This window comes from Vicia villosa, linkage group LG3, assembly GCF_029867415.1.
Source record: "Vicia villosa cultivar HV-30 ecotype Madison, WI linkage group LG3, Vvil1.0, whole genome shotgun sequence".
Classification (NCBI taxonomy): domain Eukaryota; kingdom Viridiplantae; phylum Streptophyta; class Magnoliopsida; order Fabales; family Fabaceae; genus Vicia; species Vicia villosa.
In genome coordinates, this window is record NC_081182.1 from 135,141,066 (window position 1) to 135,160,537 (window position 19,472).

The 19,472-nt window shown below is 38.2% G+C and overlaps 1 non-coding gene across 1 annotated transcript; it reads right to left on the reverse strand.

Moving 5' to 3' along the window:
* Nucleotides 1–2,242: 2,242 nt before the first annotated feature.
* Nucleotides 2,243–2,349, reverse strand: LOC131593701 (small nucleolar RNA R71). The gene has a single exon (XR_009281085.1). It is a non-coding gene; the product is annotated as a small nucleolar RNA R71 (small nucleolar RNA).
* Between the last annotated feature and the right edge of the window lie 17,123 nt (nucleotides 2,350–19,472).

The following is a 19,472-nucleotide window of genomic DNA, read 5'->3' on the forward strand; positions in this document are numbered from 1 at the left end:
AAAATGGAGCTTAAATGACCAATATTTATGCCTAAAAGATGAAAAAGGAGTGCTGAAGTGAAAGAGGGGTGCAATTAGGACCCAAAAGGCCCAAAAGAGACAGTCCAGCCCACCATGGAACCAAAGGCGCGTGGCCCAAACCTTCCCAGCAAGTGGAGACGCACGTCTCCAACGTTCTTCTGCCACGTCACCAAGAGGAGACGCCCGTCTCCAACTGCTCCTACATCTTCTCCACTTGAGACGCACGTCTCAAGTCAGTCAAGGCTGCTTCCTGAAGAAACGGAGACGCACGTCTCCACACCCAGTCTGCCAAATCCCCACTTTTCACGCAACGTCACAAAAAAACCTCTCCTATAAATAGGACCTGCTACCTCACTTTCAGAGAGTCCGATTTCCTGCCAACGAAGTGCTGCCGAAATTGTACCGCGAACCGCATTTCTTTATTCTGCTTTCATTCAAACACTTATTTTCTCACAACGATTTCTACACTGGAAATTGTTGTGAACTTTTTATAGATCTAGCCTTACGTTAGATTTATCACTTTATTTCCTTGTTTATTTTTTTCTGTCTGTTTAAATTCCGAAGAACGATCCAGCCAACCTGTGGTGGAAGTTCAGTACTCGAAGATTCAATTACCATTTATTTAATTCAGGTTTTTATTTACTGCCTTAATTTATATTATTATTGCATGATATATTATATGCCATTTACTATGCCTATTATTGTGAACCGAACCGATTTATGCATGTTTAACCATATTAATATGTCTGGCTAAAATATTATGATATCGGTATGTAAAGTAAGTTAACCGTAGGGATCCGAAATAAATTGGCTTAATTATATTTTATTAACTATCACTTGTTTTTGGTCTGTATGTCTAATTTAATTAGTAAGTCTTAAAACCAACAAAGCGAAAGTTTGAGGGGTTAAGACGGTCAAAGGTTAAAATCAACAGAGCGAAAGTTTGAGATCTTTAACTGGATAGTAGACATAGGACATTAGTTTTAAGGATGGCGAAAGCGTATTAAAACTAATTAGGACTTATTTATTTTCAAAAATTGTTTTTACACCCGACGGGATGGCGAAAGCGTACGTTAGGGATATTAGCATGTTCCGAGTCAACAGAGCGAAAGTTTGAGATTAGGAGATTTAAATAGATAACAACTTCATAAAACGGGCATTTTATTAATTACGTTGTTTCCAAAAAGCTTTTCTAAAATCTAATGGGATGGCGAAAGCGTACATTAGGATTAGGACAGTAGTCTAAATCAATAGAGCGAAAGTTTGAGACGAGGATTTTTAATCGATTGAATTAGTAAAGATTTTTAATTAAATTATGCAAAAGCCAATGGACCTTCGGATCACCTTAAGTTAAACGAAATACATACTGATATCTGTCTTTTATTATATTCTTAATTTTTCACTCACTTTCCCTTAGAAACAATCAAAATTTTAGTAGCCCTAGCTTTACATAGTAACCTTAGATAACGGTAGATCGATTCATAGTCCCTGTGGATTCGATATCTTTTAAAACTACACGACACGACTGTGCACTTGCAGTTATCAGATTTATAGACACGTAAAGTCGCGATCAAGTTTTTGGCGCCGTTGCCGGGGACTATTTAAGTCGATATCGTAACTCACTGTTACACCGTAGAGACTAGGACAATTCTTCCTTTTCTTTCTGAACGATTGTATGCCAAATACTCGTTCACAAGGAGGAGATTTAATACAATGAATTAACGAGATCGAACGTTTCATTAACGTCAAACGTCGAGCTCGCAATCTTCCCGAAGTAGCAGAAATTCCGATTAATCAGGAATTGACTCTTACTGATCAAATCAATCAAATTATCCCGAAGTTAGAGATGGCTGCTATTCTTCCTCTTAGAGACCATGCCGCTCCTTCGCGCGCTGAACCGCATTCAAGTATCGCACCACCTGCGATTGAGGCAAACAATTTCGAACTAAAACCTTCGCTGGTCCAAGCTGTTCAACAGAATCAATTCTCTGGAAGCCCTGTAGACGATCCCAATCTCCATTTATCTGTGTTCGTGCAATACGCCGACACTATCAAAGCCAACAACGTTAGTTCCGAAGCTATTCGATTACGCCTCTTTCCTTTCTCCTTGAGAGATAGAGCTAGAGCGTGGCTTCAATCCCTGCCTTCTAATTCCATAACTACATGGGACGAATTGAAAAGAGTATTCTTAGCGAGATACTTTCCGCCTAGCAAAACTGCTATGCTTAGAGGTCAAATCAACGGATTTACCCAGAAAGATAACGAATCACTCTTCGAAGCTTGGGAACGTTACAAGGACATGCTTAGAATATGCCCTCATCATGGACTCGAACCATGGCTGATCATCCATACTTTCTATGGTGGTCTCTTATATAACACTAAAATGACTATAGATGCCGCTGCTGGCGGAGCATTAATGGACAAACCCCATGATGAAGCATACAAACTCATAGAGAACATGGCACAAAACCATTACCAATGGGGTGGAGAACGAGCCGCTCTAGAGAAAGCCCAAACCAAAGGAGGAATGTACGAAATAAGTGGTATAGACCGCGTTAACGCTAAAGTAGACGCTTTAACTCAAAAGATCGAGAACTTAACCATCACTCCTTCAGCCACCGCTGCCGCTGTAACACCTAACTGCGAGATCTGTGGATTGACTGGACATGTAGTTGCTGAATGTCAACTCTTGACTGGAATCCCATCTGATCAAGTAAATTATGCTCAAGGAAACCCTTATTCTAGCACGTACAACCCTGGATGGAAAAACCATCCGAACTTTTCTTATAAGAACAACAATGCGTTGTACGCACCTGGACAAGCACCTGCTGTACCACCTGGCTACCAAAAAGCGCCTGTAGCTGCTCAAAACACCCCTAGGAAGTCAAATCTAGAAATCATGATGGAGAACTTTATAGCTTCCCAACAACAAACCAATAAAGACTTCCTAAATCAAAACATCCACAATAGCGAGCAACTAAAACAACTATCGAACAAAGTAGATGCTTTAGCTACGCATAACAAAATGCTAGAAATTCAAATCTCACAAGTAGCTCAACAACAAGCACCTACTGCTGCCCCTGCTGGCACGTTTCCTGCTCAACCTCAACCCAATCCTAAAGGACATGCGAACGCGATAACACTACGAAGTGGAACGAATTACAATGGACCCATAGATCCTAGAACTCAAAACGTACCCATGTCACAACAAGAGCCAAAGGAAACCCAAAAGAAAACAACTGACAAACAAACTGCTAAGACTGATGAGAGCAATAACGAAGTGGAACCTGAAAAAGAGAAACCTTATGTTCCACCACCGCCTTATAAGCCACCAATTCCTTACCCTCAGAGATTAGCTAAATCAAAAACCGAAGCGCAATTTAAAAGATTTGTAGAACTTCTGAAGCAATTAAACATAACCATACCGTTCACAGAAGCCATAACTGAGATGCCTTCGTACGCTAAGTTCTTAAAAGAAATCTTATCAAACAAAAAGAAACTCGAGGATAACGAAACTATAACGCTTACCGCTGAATGTAGCGCTATCATCCAAAATAACATGCCTCCAAAACTGAAAGACCCTGGTAGTTTCTCTATACCCTGCGTAATAGGAAAAACCATCATAGAGAAAGCCTTGTGCAACTTAGGAGCTAGTGTTAGTCTGATGCCTCTTTCGACCTGTAAGAAACTCAATCTAGGTGAGCTTAAAGCAACGAGAATGTCCCTTCAACTAGCTGACCGTTCAGTTAAATACCCTGTAGGAATATTAGAGAATATCCCTGTTCGTGTAGGTCAATTATACATCCCAACTGACTTCATGATTATGGATATCCAAGAAGATTCTAACATCCCGATCATATTAGGAAGACCATTTTTAGCAACCGCTGGTGCAATTATAGATGTAAAGCGAGGAAAGCTTACTTTCGAAGTAGGAGAAGAGAAAATAGAATTTATCCTTTCCCAATTCCTAAAAGCACCTTCTATAGTTGACACATGCTGTTCTGCTGACATAATCGACGAGTGTGTCAAAGAAATAAAATCCGAACCAAATAAGGAAACCGAGATCGTAAGAATTCCTATGCCGCCAATTCTTGAAGATGACAACTGGCGTGAGGAATATCAAGATAACCACCTGAGTGAATGCTTAGCTTTAACTCCCGATCCTATACCTGGACCTAAGAAGCCTGCTATAGAGCTGAAAACACTTCCTACCGATCTTAGATACGAATTTCTAGATGAAGAGCTAATCCGACCAGTTATAGTGAACGCCAACTTGGGACGAACCGAGACTGAAAAATTACTTAATGTCCTAAGAAAATACCCTACCGCTTTAGGATACAACATATCAGATCTGAAAGGTATAAGCCCTTCTCTGTGTATGCACCGCATTATGCTCGAAGACGATAGTAAAACCTCTAGGGAACATCAAAGGCGAATAAATCCTATTATGAGCGATGTGGTTAAAAAGGAAATCCAAAAACTGCTAGAAGCTGGAATAATATATCCTATATCCGATAGTAAATGGGTTAGTCCTGTTCACGTCGTACCAAAGAAAGGAGGAGTTACTGTAATCACTAATGCTAAAGGCGAATCTGTAGCACAACGTACCCAAACTGGATGGAGAATGTGCCTTGACTATAGGAAGCTAAACAAAGCTACCCGAAAAGACCATTTCCCTTTACCTTTCATAGATCAAATGCTCGAACGCTTAGCTAAACACTCGCATTTCTGTTATCTGGATGGATACTCCGGATTTTTCCAAATTCCTATCTGTAGCGGGGAAAATCTGATATCGAAGCCATGTGATTGACTCGAATCAATATTCCGTTTTGAAATCGCCACCGCGCTTTATTTTTTCAAAGGAAAAGGGAAAAGAACGTAAAACCCAAAGTTTTGTTTTTAAAAAAAACAAGAAAGAGAACTCAGGTTCGGGTGTTGATTATATGAGGGGAAGGTTTAAAGTACCCCTCATATCCGTGGTACTCCACGGGAACCTTTTTGAAAATCTGTGTTGTGTGTGTGCTAAAAAACGGTTTGTTTTATTTTCAAAATAAGCTCGGCAAAGCGTTAAGCTTTGGGCCTACATACCTCCTCGGTGCAATGGAGAAGTCAGAGCTAATGTAGTTCCGCTTTTGGGAAAAACGTTTTTAAAACGAATAAACACTTTGTTGTCGTTAGAGAGAAATACTCAGCCATTGATCTTGAGCATGAGAACAAACAAGTTCTTTGCATCGCAAATGAAAGAAGGGCGCCAACTCGGATAAAATCAACGAGTATGCCACTAGCTCTCTCACGCGGAAAAGATCTCGTTATTATCAATCAATTTTAAAATCGTGGGGTATAACCACTCGTTTCGACAATTAACGGTGTCTAAACTTTTGAAGAAAAGCCACTAAGGGCGAAAGATATTTTTAAGAAAAAAAGTTTTGAAAAGATTTGCAAACATAAGAATATTTTGGAAAAAGGGAGAAGATTTTGAAAATTTAAGAATGGGAGGAGATGAAGAGGCTAACCTAATGCATAAAATAAAAGCTAGGGAAAGAAACGGTCTAACCGAATAAGAAGCCAACACTTGACATTAAGAGCCAAGGTAGTTTTCCCATCCTTTGGATTTATCAATACCAACACATTAACACTTGGGGATCCAGATGAACTTATTGTCTTAGCACCATTTTTCATTAAGCACATTAAGATTCTGACGAAAATTGGGCAGAGTAACGGCTGTTTTCGGATAAAATCCTTATATCAATGCCTTGGAATTAACCATCAAGGGCTTTCAAGGAAATACCTACACACATAAACATACAACAGAACAATGCCAGACAGACAGAACAATCACAGGATAGTAATAGAATGAGTCCAGAGGTACTAGGTCCATAAGTCCGAATCTCCAAAGCGCTAGGGATAGTAACTGATAGTCCAAAGAGAGCCTTATGTATTTTTTAGATTTTGGTTATTTATTAGTGTTTTAGCGAAAAAAATAAAGTATGGTCCAAGTGGACAAAAGAAAAATAACAGAAGCATAAACATATGTCCAAGTGGACAAAGGGAAAATGACGGAAAGTAAATATGGTGAAATGATAAAGTAAAGCGATAAAGCGAGAAATATAAAGAGCGGTAATATAAAGAGCGGTATAGTAAAGGTGCGGAAATTAAAGTTAGTTGTTAAGTGTTAAAGATAACCATCTTGAAACTTGTCAAGTATGTTATCAAAGTTAGTAGGAAGATCTATGGTGAGTGAATGATGTACTCGGATTTAAATTTAATGGGGTTTATCAGAAGCTTGATAGAATCATAGCGACTACACGATAAAAACCTCCACAAGTCTTAAATCAACCGCATACAATTCTCTTCCATATTTGATCTTTTTTTTATTCGGGACACGAAATATTGCGCTATGTTAAGCAGATCGCCAAGTGATTTATGTAGAAATCACCCTACAACGAGGCCGGTCAAAACTTTATGTGCTAATGCATGCGAGAAGAACGATATGTAGATCGCCTTCCGAAAGCAATACCGCACGAAAAGAAAATAGGTAGCGATCTAGTCTTTACTAAGAATCCATAAGAATTCTCAAAGTATTAAGACTTTCATCGATCAAAAGAAAAAAAGGAGAAGGAGAAGATAAAATGCATAAAGATAATCAACTCACACTATCATTAATATCATTCATCTAATATTATGGATTTGGTTCTTTCAAACCTATCAACATCCTAAATCCAATGATATTAATGAAATGGAGGAAGAAGAATAAAATTCACAAAAAGATAATCAACTCACACTATCATTAATATCATTCATCTAATATTATGGATTTGGTCATTTCAAACCTATCAACATCCTAGATCCAATGATATTAATGAAGTGGAGGAAGTAGGAAGCCAAAACAAGCATAAGAAAGGCAAAAAACACATTCTGCCTTACTGGAAATCGATTTACCTCTGTAGGAAATCGATTTCCTGAGTGCAGAGTTCAGTTTTGGGCGCAAAAAACAGAGTGGAAATCGATTTCCCTCTGTAGGAAATCGATTTCCTGCGCACAGTTTTCAAAAAAACATCATTATGAACTTTGAAACTTGATTTAGGCAAACATACAAACACCTTATGATCACATATCCATAGGAGCACGAATTTTCCATCAAATCACCATCAAATAGCACCAATATAGCATCAAAGATGCATTGAACACAAGCAACAAAGATCTACATCTTAGAATTGAGAAAGTTACCAATTCTTGAATTAAAGTGTTGAAGTAGCTTCAAGAACAAGCACAAAGTGTAGATCCTTCAAGTATGGAGATGAACAATCAAAGAAAAGAGTGAAATGTAGGAGGCTTAGTTCAAAATTAGCAAGATTCAATGTGAACCTTACTAATCTTATGAAAATGAACTTTGGGTGAGGGTTTTGGAAAGGGTGAGAAATGAATTTGCAAGCAATTTTTTGGCTCTCCAAGCTTGAGAAATGAGAGAGTAGAGGGCTCTATTTATAGAGTTGGAGCAAGAGTAGTGGCAAATTGGTCTTTTTGTGTTTGGTGATTAACTTGTGTTTAATTGGTGATTAAAGTGGCAATTAAATGGTAAAAAGTGGTAAAATGGGGTTAAAGAGGGTTTAATGAATGAGTTAATTTTGATGAGGTGGAAAATTGATAAAAAGATCAAATAAAAAGGTGCCAAAATGATGTCAAGCTTCCCTCTTATATTTTTTTTGAATGTTGCGCACAGGAAATCGATTTCCCACAGGGGTAAATCGATTTCCACCTTCAAATTTTCAAAAATTGTTTTCTTGCACTGTTTTGATTTTTGCCCGATCTTTCACCTGTAAAATATAAACAAAAGAGACAAAACATATATTTTTGATTTTTTTGGTTAGTATAAACAAATAAAAGGTTATAAATGCTCGATAATTCCCTCAGAGATAATCACAGTATCAAAGATAAAGCTTCACAATGGTGCTCTTGATTGATGATTGAATGCAATTGATGTATGATCTTATGATTGGAAATCTTCGTTTTGACAAAAATTGAAGAGACTTAAATATATAAAACACAGTTTTTGAGCCTAAGATGCAATGCAATGTTAATGAATGCACGTGATGATAATAAAGCATGACAACATTGGAGAGTAACAAGTGATCCACTAGGGAGAACAAATGTCTCGCTATAACTCCGCTGGGGAAACAAATGTCTTAGAAGTTCCACTGGGGAAGGCAAGACTTTGTTGGAGAGACGGAACTTTGGTGGGAAGAGAAACTTCTCTGGGGAAAACACTTCACGTCAGAGAGGTTATAGCATCCTCTTTCACTGGGGATGAGAAAAAAGGAACATCCTCTTTCACTGGGGATGAGAAAGTATGCATCCTGAATTAGAATACCAATCTTCCGTTAACAGAAATCACACCATCGTACCACTGATGATTGAAGAGATGTACCGCCGTACCACTGACGATAACACATACCCACGTTCCACTGAAGGCATGAAGAAGAAATATACCACCGTACCACCGATGATATGAAGAGATGTACCGCCGTACCACTGACGATAACACATACCCACGTTCCACTGAAGGCATGAAGAAGAAATATACCACCGTACCACCGATGATATGAAGAGATGTACCGCCGTACCACTGATGATAATACATACCCACGTTCCACTGAAGGCATGAAGAAGAAATATACCACCGTACCACTGATGATATGAAGAGAGATATACCACCGTGCCACTGATGATATGAAGAGAGATATACCACCGTGCCACTGATGATATGAAGAGAGATACTGTTAGAACAAGATTTGTTCTGATCAATTATCTTAGTTTTGATGATAACAATAATATGAATTTTGCTTAAGATAATATGGTACTCTAATCCAATGCAATTTCCTTTTCAGGAAATATATAAAGAGTATGCATAATTCAGCGCTCAGAAGCTTTGTCTCAAAGGGTTCAGCATGCAACATCAGAACATGGTCTGGCAAGACATCAGAAGATGGTCGAAGCAGAATCAGAACATGGGTCTATGGAAGCATCAGAAGAACATGAGATCAGAAGCACTGAAGTTCTGATGGTATCACGCTCAGAAGCACTTCAAGGTCAGAAGATCAGAAGATGCTTTGCACCAAGCTGTTTGACTCTGATGATATTCAAACGTTGTATTCACAAACATCAGATCAGAAGGAAGTACAAGTGGCAAGCTACGCTGACTGACAAAAGGAACGTTAAAAGCTATTAAAGGCAACGTCAGTAGACACAGCGTGAACAAGGCTCGAGGTAGTTGACAAAAGCGTATAACATTAAATGCGATGCTGTACGGAACACGCAAAGCATTAAATGCACTCAACGGTCATCTTCTCCAACGCCTATAAATATGAAGTTCTGATGAGAAGCAAGGTTAACGATTCTGAAAAAAACAACTCATATTAACTTGCTGAAACTCTGTTCTATTCAAAGCTCAGAATCTTCATCTTCATCAAAGCTCACTACATTGCTGTTGTAATATATTAGTGAGATTAAGCTTAAACGTTAAGAGAAATATCACAGTTTGTGATTATAGCTTTTAAGAAGCAATTGTAATACTCTTAGAATTGATTACATTAAGTTGTAAGGAACTAGAGTGATCGTGTGGATCAGAATACTCTAGGAAGTCTTAGAGGGTATCTAAGCAGGTTGTAACAAGAGTGATCGTGTGGATCAGAATACTCTAGAAAGTCTTAGAGGGTATCTAAGCAGTTGTTCCTGGAGTGATCAGTGTGTGATCAGAAGACTCTGGAAGACTTAGTTGCTGACTAAGTGGAGAACCATTGTAATCCGTGCGATTAGTGGATTAAATCCTCAGTTGAGGTAAATCATCTCTGCGGGGGTGGACTGGAGTAGTTTAGTTAACAACGAACCAGGATAAAAATAACTGTGCAATTTATTTTTATCTGTCAAGTTTTTAAAGCTACACTTATTCAAACCCCCCCTTTCTAAGTGTTTTTCTATCCTTCAATTGGCATCAGAGCGCCGGTTCTAAGGTGCAAGCACTTAACCGTGTTTAGAAAAGATTCAGGAAGAGAAAAACACTTCAGTAAAAGATGGCTGATGAAACTGCAAAGTCTACATCTACATCTGGCTCTGCTGAGCAACACAACGGTAACAATGGTTATACTAGACCGCCGGTATTTGATGGTGAAAACTTTGAATACTGGAAAGATAAACTGGAAAGTTACTTTCTTGGTCTAGATGGTGATCTATGGGATCTTCTGATGGATGGTTACAAACATCCAGTAAATGCCAGTGGCGTAAAGCTGACAAGGCAAGAAATGAGTGATGATCAGAAGAAGCTTTTCAGGAATCATCATAAATGCAGAACTGTTTTGCTGAATGCTATCTCTCATGCTGAGTATGAGAAGATATCTAACAGGGAAACGGCCTATGACATATATGAGTCCTTGAAAATGACTCATGAAGGAAATGCTCAAGTCAAGGAGACTAAAGCTCTCGCCCTAATCCAGAAGTATGAAGCCTTCAAGATGGAGGATGATGAAGACATTGAAAAGATGTTTTCAAGATTTCAAACTCTTACTGCTGGATTGAGAGTTCTTGACAAGGGATACACCAAGGCTGATCACGTAAAGAAGATCATCAGAAGCTTACCCAGAAGATGGGGTCCTATGGTGACTGCATTCAAGATTGCAAAGAATCTGAATGAAGTTTCTCTGGAAGAGCTTATCAGTGCCTTGAGAAGCCATGAAATAGAGCTGGACGCAAATGAGCCTCAAAAGAAAGGTAAGTCTATTGCATTAAAATCCAATATCATGAAATGCACTATTGCTTTTCAGGCTAGAGAAGAAGATCCTGAAGAATCAGAATCTGAAGAAGAAGATGAACTGTCCTTGATCTCCAGAAGGCAAAACCAACTCTGGAAGAACAAGCAAAGGAAGTTCAGAGGCGTCAGAAGTTCAAAGAAATTTGAACGTGGAGAATCTTCTGATGACAGAAGATTTGACAAGAAGAAGGTCATGTGCTATGAATGCAATGAGCCTGGACACTTCAAGAATGAATGTCCAAAACTTCAGAAGGAAAATCCCAAGAAGTTTCATAAGAAGAAAGGTCTTATGGCAACCTGGGATGAGTCAGAAGATGATTCAGACTCTGAAGATGAGTAGGCTAACTGTGCGCTGATGGCGACAGAAGATGACGAATCAGAATCTACATCAGAATCAGATTCTGAAGAGGTATTCTCTGAACTTACTAGAGATGAGTTAGTTTCCGGTCTAACAGAACTTCTGGAATTCAAGTCTCAGATTAGTCTCAAATACAAAAAGCTGAAAAGCTATTTGAATTTGAAACAAAGAAGCTTGAGTTGGAGAATTCTGAATTAAAAGAAAAACTTTTAAAATTATCCAATAATGTTGGATCTCCTTCTGATTCAGAAAAATCCACTCCTAGTCTAAACCATATTCTGAAAGAATATGATTTAAGTTTCAGGAAGTTCTTATCTAGAAGTATTGGCAGAAGTCAGCTAGCTTCTATGATATATGCTGTGTCTGGAAACAAAAGAGTCGGCATTGGTTTTGAGGGTGAAACCCCATAAAAACTTGAACCTGTTGATGAAATGAAATTCACATACAAGCCATTGTATGATCAGTTCAAGTATGGCCACTCCCATGATATTAGGCACACTTCACATGCTCAAAGTTTTCACATAACACACACCAAAAAGCATGTGACACAACCTAGGAAATATCATGAAACTCACATTAAGAATTATCATGTTGTTCCTCCTATTGCTTACAATGTTAAACCCAAGTTCAATCAGAACTTGAGAAAATCTAACAAGAAAGGACCCAAGAAAATGTGGGTACCTAAGGATAAGATTATTCCTATTGCAGATATCCTTGGCTGCAAAAAGGACAAAGCACAACATGTCGTGGTACCTGGACTCTGGATGCTCACGATACATGACAGGAAGAAGGTCTATGTTCCAAGACTTGGTGCTTAAGTCTGGAGGAGAAGTCAAGTTTGGAGGAGATCAGAAGGGCAAGATAATTGGCTCTGGAACTATAAAGTCTGGTAACTCTCCTTCCATTTCTAATGTACTTCTTGTAGAAGGATTAACACATAACCTCTTATCTATCAGTCAATTGAGTGACAATGGTTATGATATAATCTTTAATCAAAAGTCTTGCAAGGCTGTAAATCAGAAGGATGGCTCAATCCTATTTACAGGCAAGAGGAAGAACAACATTTATAAGACAGATCTGCAAGATCTTATGAGTCAGAAGGTGACTTGTCTTATGTCTGTTTCTGAAGAGCAGTGGGTCTGGAACAGAAGATTAGGTCATGCTAGTTTGAGAAAGATTTCTCAGATTAACAAACTGGATCTTGTCAGAGGACTCCCTAATCTGAAATTCAAATCAGATGCTCTTTGTTAAGCATGTCAGAAGGGCAAGTTCTCCAAACCTGCATTCAAGTCCAAGAATGTTGTTTCTACCTCAAGGCCATTAGAACTCTTGCACATTGATCTGTTTGGCCCAGTCAAAACAGCATCTGTCAGAGGGAAGAAATATGGATTAGTCATCGTAGATGATTATAGCCGCTGGACGTGGGTAAAATTCTTGAAACACAAGGATGAGTCTCATTCAGTGTTCTTTGATTTCTGCATTCAGATTCAATCTGAAAAAGAGTGTAAAATCATAAAGGTCAGAAGTGATCATGGTGGTGAATTTGAGAACAGATCCTTTGAAGAATTCTTCAAAGAAAATGGTATTGCCCATGATTTCTCTTGTCCTAGAACTCCACAGCAAAATGGAGTTGTAGAACGAAAGAATAGGACTCTGCAAGAAATGGCCAGAACCATGATCAATGAAACCAATATGGCTAAGCATTTCTGGGCAGAAGCAATAAACACTGCATGCTATATTCAGAATAGAATCTCTATCAGACCTATTCTAAATAAGACTCCTTATGAATTGTGGAAGAATAAAAAGCCCAACATTTCATATTTCCATCCTTTTGGATGTGTATGTTTTATTCTGAACACTAAAGATCATCTTGGTAAGTTTGATTCCAAAGCACAAAAATGTTTCCTTCTTGGATATTCTGAACGCTCAAAAGGCTACAGAGTATACAATACTGAAACATTGATTGTGGAAGAATCAATCAATATCAGGTTTGATGATAAGCTTGGTTCTGAAAAACCAAAGCAGTTTGATAATTTTGCAGATTGTGATATTGATATATCAGAAGTTGTTGAGCCAAGAAGCAACGCATCAGAAGCAGAGCTTCTCAGAAGCAAAGAATCTGAAGATCAAGTATCAGCTTCTCTGGAGAATCTAAGCATTTCTGAAGAACCATCTGTCAGAAGATCATCCAGACTCATCTCTGGTCATTCAGAAGATGTCATTCTTGGAAAGAAGGATGATCCAATCAGAACAAGAGCATTCCTTAAGAACAATGCAGACTGTCAATTAGGTCTTGTATCTTTGATCGAGCCAACTTCTGTTGATCATGCTCTAGAAGATCCAGACTGGATAATTGCTATGCAAGAAGAACTGAATCAGTTTACAAGGAATGATGTTTGGGATCTTGTTCCTAGACCAGATGGATTCAATATAATCGGTACAAAATGGGTCTTCAGAAACAAGCTCAGTGAGAAAGGTGAAGTGGTAAGGAACAAAGCCAGACTGGTGGCTCAGGGTTATAGTCAGCAAGAAGGGATTGACTATACAGAAACCTTTGCACCAGTGGCCAGGTTAGAATCTATTCGTCTATTAATTTCATTTGCCACTCAACATAACATCACTCTCTATCAGATGGATGTTAAGAGTGCCTTCTTAAATGGTTATATAGATGAAGAAGTTTATGTCCATCAACCTCCTGGTTTTGAAGACTCTATGTCTCCTAATCATGTTTTTAAACTAAAGAAATCGTTGTATGGATTGAAACAAGCTCCCAGAGCTTGGTATGAACGCTTAAGTTCTTTCCTTCTGGATAATGGTTTCACTAGAGGAAAAGTGGACACTACTCTCTTTTGTAAAACCTTTAAAAGGGATATTTTAATTTGTCAAATATATGTAGATGATATTATTTTTGGAACATCTAATGCTACACTTGGAAAGGAGTTTGCTGAGTCTATGCAGGCTGAGGTTGAAATGAGCATGATGGGAGAACTCAAGTATTTCCTTGGAATACAAATAAATCAAACATCAGAAGGAACGTATGTTCACCAAACCAAGTATGTGAAGGAACTTCTGAAGAAGTTTAATCTTCTAGACTGCAAAGAAGCCAAAACTCCTATGCATCCAACATGCATCCTAGGTAAGGATGAGGTAAGTAAGAAGGTAGATCAGAAGTTATACAGAGGTATGATTGGATCTCTTCTATATTTGACTGCTTCTAGACCTGACATTCTGTTCAGTGTTTGTTTGTGTGCTAGATTCCAATCAGATCCTAGAGAATCTCATTTAACTGCTGTTAAGAGAATTCTAAGGTATCTGAAAGGTACTACTAATGTTGGCTTAGTTTACAGAAAATCTAAAGAATACAACTTAGTAGGATTCTGCGATGCTGACTATGCTGGAGACAGAATTGAAAGAAAGAGTACTTCAGGAAGTTGCCAATTTCTTGGAAGTCATTTGATCTCCTGGTATAGCAAGAAGCAAGCAACTATTGCTCTATCAACAACAGAAGCAGAATATGTCGCTGGTGCTGGTTGCAGTACACAGATGCTCTGGATGAAGAGTCAGTTAGAAGATTATCAGATATATGAGAGTAACATTCCTATATTCTGTGATAATACTTCTGCTATATGTTTATCTAAGAATCCTATTCTTCATTCAAAGGCTAAACATATTGAGATTAAACATCATTTCATAAGGGACTATGTTCAGAAGGGTGTTATATCTTTAAACTTTGTGGATACAGACCATCAATGGGCTGATATCTTTACAAAACCCCTGGCTGAAGATAGGTTTAAGTTCATTCTGAAGAACATCAGTATGGATTTATGCCCAGAATGAGAAGATGAGAAGTTCTTACGTATGAGTATCTTCTGAAATGAATGTGGATTTTTTTTTTAATCAGAAGTTCTGATTGAAATCTTTTAGAAATTATGATTCGGTTATTACTAACGTTTCATTGTCTAAGTTGATTCAGAACCTCTTTTACAGCAAAACAGCTGTAACGTTTTATCTCGGGATGGTAAACCTGTCGTTACTATTCATGGATAAGCGCGCGTGCAGTTGAAGGGACGCCGACCATAGGTAACTGTGCTAGTCACCTCATTTGTCTTTATTATCTCTCCTCATGTCACGTAACATTAAATGCTATCCATCATTTGTTTCATTTTATTTTCTTTTAAATATTCTTCAAACACTTCTCCTTCCCTCTTATATTTTCTCTATTACACTCTGTCTTTGTTTTCCTTCTCTATCTTTTTGCATTCATATCAAACCCTAGCTGTTCATTATCTGCAAATCCATCATGAACTCTTCATCAAGCCCAGGAAACCATGAAAATGATCAAAACAGAAAGAGAAAAACTGTTGAAACATCTTCTTCCAAACCCAAAAAGATAAAGATCACCTATGACCCTCTCAAGGTGAATCCATTCGAAGCAAAGTTATCTGGAAACTATTCTAGACGTGTGTTTCAACCCCCTGGTGAAAGCCCTCCATCATCTCCATCTTCTTCCTCATCTTTTTACCTTCAAGACTCAACTTCCTCCTCATCTAACCTTTCCTCTCCCTCAACCCATTCCAAAGAAATCTCTTCATTTTCACCTGCTGAGAATGTTGTCTCTGATAAAGATTGTGGAAGATCTGCATCAGAATCGAGTCTCCCTGACCCCTCGCCTGGAAGCCCAAGAAGCAGTCAATGATACGTTTCACTCCTTCATGGCAAGGAAAACTGCAACTAATGACAGGGTTCAAGACATGCTGGCACAGATTTTGTCTTAGCTAGGGTCTTAGTCTTTGGTCTTAGTAGTTTTCTTTCCTTGTTGCATCTGTTTGTCAAACATCTTCTCATGTAATATCTTTTGATTATAAATGAAAAGTTTCTTTGTTTTACATTTCATTGATTTTGGTTGTCGTTTTATTCATCTGAATCTTTTGAAATATTCTTTTTGATGTTATGACAAAAAGGGGGAGAAGATAAATGATAAATGATTTGATTAATCTATCAGTTGCTGGGTAAAGCTCCCACACATTTTCTAACAAGAACTGCAAGTTCTATATGGTTTAAGTGTTTTGCAGGTATAAAGAAGTGAAGAGAATCCTCAAAAGCAAACACAAGAAGCAAAACCATAAGAAGTGTTATTCTGTAAAAAGAATAAGCTCATGGAAACTGAAGCAAGCTGAGTGCTGTCAAGCTTCAGAAATCAGAAGCAAGAAAGAAGAATGAATCAGAAGCACTGATAATAGAATTTGATCCATATTTGTCTATTTGCACTGACAAAATTCTATTTGCTCTGATACATTATTTTAGCCTTATGGCTCTGATACATATCATGTGTTCTAATATACATTTTATGTTCTGACTAGTTCATGCTGACTTTTGTCGTTTAGTTTTTGTTCTGTAACATTTCAGGATGTAGAGATGCTCTGATGATGCTCTAGTACATTCAACAATGTTCTGATACAAATCTAGCATGAAGTGATGTTGGTAGAAATTCAAAGCTCTGAAGCTATCCGAGGGAAGCAGAAATCAGAAGCTGTGAATGTTCTAAAGATCCAGAAAACTCAAGTTCTGAAGCTGTCCTAAATGGAAGCAGAAATCAGAAGCTGTGAATGTTCTGAAGATCAAAGAAATTCAAGTTCTGAAGCTGTCCTAAATGGAAGCAGAAATCAAAAGCTGTGAATGTTCTGAAGATCAAAGAAATTCAAGTTCTGAAGCTGTCCTAGATGGAAGCAGGAATCAGAAGCTGTGAGTGTTCTAGGGATCTAAAGAAATTCTAGTTCTGAAGCTGTCAAATGGAAGCAGAAGTCAGAAGCTATGAATTCTCTGAAGACAGAAGCTTATGTGATCGTCTCTACCGAAATAATCAGGGAAGTCTTTTATTAAAGTTCTTCGAGTATTTATTTCAGGGGGAGATTATTTATCTCAGGGGGAGATTGTTAATCTCAGGGGGAGACATATTCATATGCTTATGCTATAGCTGTGTAATTTGTCTTTTGCCGTCTGCTCTTTCTGATCGCAAATTCATATCATTTATATATGTTTTTGTCATCATCAAAAAGGGGGAGATTGTTAGAACAAGATTTGTTCTGATCAATTATCTTAGTTTTGATGATAACAATAATATGAATTTTGCTTAAGATAATATGGTACTCTAATCCAATGCAATTTCCTTTTCAGGAAATATATAAAGAGTATGCATAATTCAGCGCTCAGAAGCTTTGTCTCAAAGGGTTCAGCATGCAACATCAGAACATGGTCTGGCAAGACATCAGAAGATGGTCGAAGCAGAATCAGAACATGGGTCTATGGAAGCATCAGAAGAACATGAGATCAGAAGCACTGAAGTTCTGATGGTATCACGCTCAGAAGCACTTCAAGGTCAGAAGATCAGAAGATGCTTTGCACCAAGCTGTTTGACTCTGATGATATTCAAACGTTGTATTCACAAACATCAGATCAGAAGGAAGTACAAGTGGCAAGCTACGCTGACTGACAAAAGGAACGTTAAAAGCTATTAAAGGCAACGTCAGTAGACACAGCGTGAACAAGGCTCGAGGTAGTTGACAAAAGCGTATAATATTAAATGCGATGTTGTACGGAACACGCAAAGCATTAAATGCACTCAACGGTCATGTCGCACGCTCGCGAAAAATGAACAGAGTCGCCACCAATATATTTATCCCATAAGGGAAAGGAATATCAGAAAACCTAACAAAGGAAAGAACAAGGTTTCGCGACCAGAGAATCAAGGTACGGGAGTCGGTTACGCAAGGGGAAGGTATTAGCACCCCTCACGCCCATCGTACTCGATGGTATCCACCTATGTTTGTTTCTATCTAAAGGGTGTATAACTATGTCTATGTCTAAATGCGAAATGAATGCAAAATGTAGGGAAAAGAAGAATTGTACTCGCACGGGCCCTACCCCGCTGCCTACGTATCCTTTTCAGGAATCAGAGTTACCGTAGCTCGGCTCACGATTTTCTGTTTGTTTTTGTATTTTTTAATTGGGCGGAGTCAACGTTCACGTTCTTGCATAAGGGACGACCTACGATGCGTACAAACGGAAATGACATTGCCCTTAGGTGCCAACGAGGCAAAAGGAAAAGAAATGATTGGTTTGTGTCTTTTAGGGTAGATGAGTGGTGAACAGTTCCCAATACCGGGCCACTCACCACTTTCTCTACTTTGCTTTAGTCTGAACCATTGTTAGATGTTTTATGCGTTTTTTGATTGTGTGTTTTTTTTAAGGGGAGTTTACTTCACGATTCGAATCACATAAAATGTATAATGATCGAGAAGCAGATTAGGGAATGAATCCCATTCACTTCCATCCCATTATGTAATGTTTGAGAAACAGATTAGAGAATGAATCTCACTCGTTTCTCTCCCATTAATTAATGTTTGAGAAACAGATTAGGGAATGAATCCCACTCGTTTCTCTCCCATTAAGTAGCGACCGAGAAACAGATTAGGGAATGAATCCCACTCGTTTCTATGCCACTAAGCGATTGAGAAATAGATTAGGGAATGAATCCCACTCATTTCTCAATCACTCGTTTAATGTGATTCGCATCTTCCGTTTATTAATGTTTTAAAGAGTTGAAGAAGAAAAAGAATGCAAAAGGGAACTAGATCTACCATTCTAATCTATGTTATTCTAATCTACTAATGGCCCTAAGGTCAAGGATAACTATCCTATCTCAATTCCTCTTAACAAAGAAGGAAGAGTCTAAGGGAACATGGCAAGCAATAGTAAGGAATAAGCAACATCAAAGCAAGGAATGAGAGGCTAAGCATGGAAACAAGAGAGAGAAGCCCCAAGTCAGTAGCAAAACAAGGGATTGAATGTCCCAAATCAAATACAAAAGCATCACGGTATCGTACAAAAATATCCACAAGAAGTTACCAAAGTATCGCATGCGTCGTTATCTACCAATTAGCGGACAAACATCAATTAATCAAAGCAAAAGCAAGTGAACACATGGCCTAAGCTTGAAGTCAGTAGCAAACTCATTCATTTAGTTCCAATATCCTATGTTAATCTATATTAGTCAATTAGCATGAAGCAATACAAAACTCTAACCAAAACTAGACAACACTAGGTTAATACTAGCTAAACGGTTTCAAATTGTGAATGAAGTTAGAAACATGCAATCAAATGGTACAAATCAGTAGCAAATAGCCTCTACTAGATGCCTAAACAACCACAAAGTCATGCCATGAAGTTCCACACAAAATTACGGGTCATTTGTACAAGTCACGGTGCAATCGTCAACCAAAAACAAGTTATTTA